Here is a 1,363-nt window from a genome sequence, read left to right on the forward strand (position 1 = left end):
AAATTCATGACTTTTTGCTTGCCAGGCAGGCACAATGTTACTGAGTTTCATCTTCAGCCCCTTGAATTTTTTTAAATTATGTTGGTCCACTTTTGACAAATATAATGATCACATTCATTATAGGAAATTTGTACCTGTACCATTGCATTTGTTTATTTTTCCCCATCCTTCACCATTCCTTTCATCCCTTCTTCTACACCCCATTTACAAAAGCTCTGTTTCAATTTTTTCCTCAATTCCCTCTTCATTCCTTTTCTCTTCCTTTCAGTATTCCAACCTCCACTGTTCCCTTTCACATTTGAATATTTTCTTCCTAAATCCAAAAATCTATCAAGAATTTTGGTGCTTATTTACACTTTCCGTTTCTTACATGAGTGTGCCCTGTATATCTATTTGAAGTAAGTACCAAAAATAACCTGATAATAATTTAAAATAATAACATTAAATGGGTACATACCAACATCAAAATATTTTTAATGTTACAAGTAAAAGAAAATATACACAATAAACTTGTCTTCTCGTGTTGTTTCTGCAAGATTTAGACATTGCTTTGTTTTCTAAATTAAATCTGGCATATAGCCTTTAAATTTGGCAAAGTAGAATATATAAGTCAACCATAAATTGAGGATATACTTACATTCTTTTCAGTGTCGCATATTACTTAGGGAACTACAGTCCTAATGCATGAAGGATGGAGGTAAGAGATGTGTGCAGATGCTCTAAGTTTACTAAACATTGAGGATGTGAGAGGATCCCTGGATCCTTACCTGAAACTGACAAAAGTTGAAGCTGAATCAAAATTTCCTTTCTCCACATTAATATAGGAAAGTGCACTCACCAGCATCCATTTTTGTTATTAGTTCCTGTGAAGCACCAGAAAGATAACAGAATCAAACCAACCAATCAGCCATCCCCAAATCCTGTGGATCATACACAACTGTATTTGTGAAACACACTCCAAATATCTTTGCCCTGAATTGGGATGAAAATGCTTTCAAGAAATGTATCTATACATTTCTTGAAATTTATGTACTAATATTTTATTACATAATATAGTCTTAGTACTCTGAACACATGAAAATAGACTAACAGAAACGGTCTAATAGTGAATCCCTGCCCAGTCATGCCTCAGTCATGTCACACCTGCCATGGTCAGCACAGTTTAGGAAACCAGGGAACAGAACAGCAGCTCTATCCATCCACAGGATGAACTAGAAGTCACTCCCAAAATGCAGCTCTTAGAAGTAGCAAAGCTCAGGTTCAGGGGCCGAGAATTTAATCCAAAACCTGCCGTGCCAGCTCCGCCCCTGGGGCATGCTGAAATGACAATTAAGACTGGGAAGGGGGAGGAGGAGGAGGAGGA

Source organism: Octodon degus, unplaced genomic scaffold (assembly GCF_000260255.1).
Source record: "Octodon degus isolate 3935 unplaced genomic scaffold, OctDeg1.0 scaffold00464, whole genome shotgun sequence".
In the NCBI taxonomy this organism is placed as follows: Eukaryota; Metazoa; Chordata; class Mammalia; order Rodentia; family Octodontidae; genus Octodon; species Octodon degus.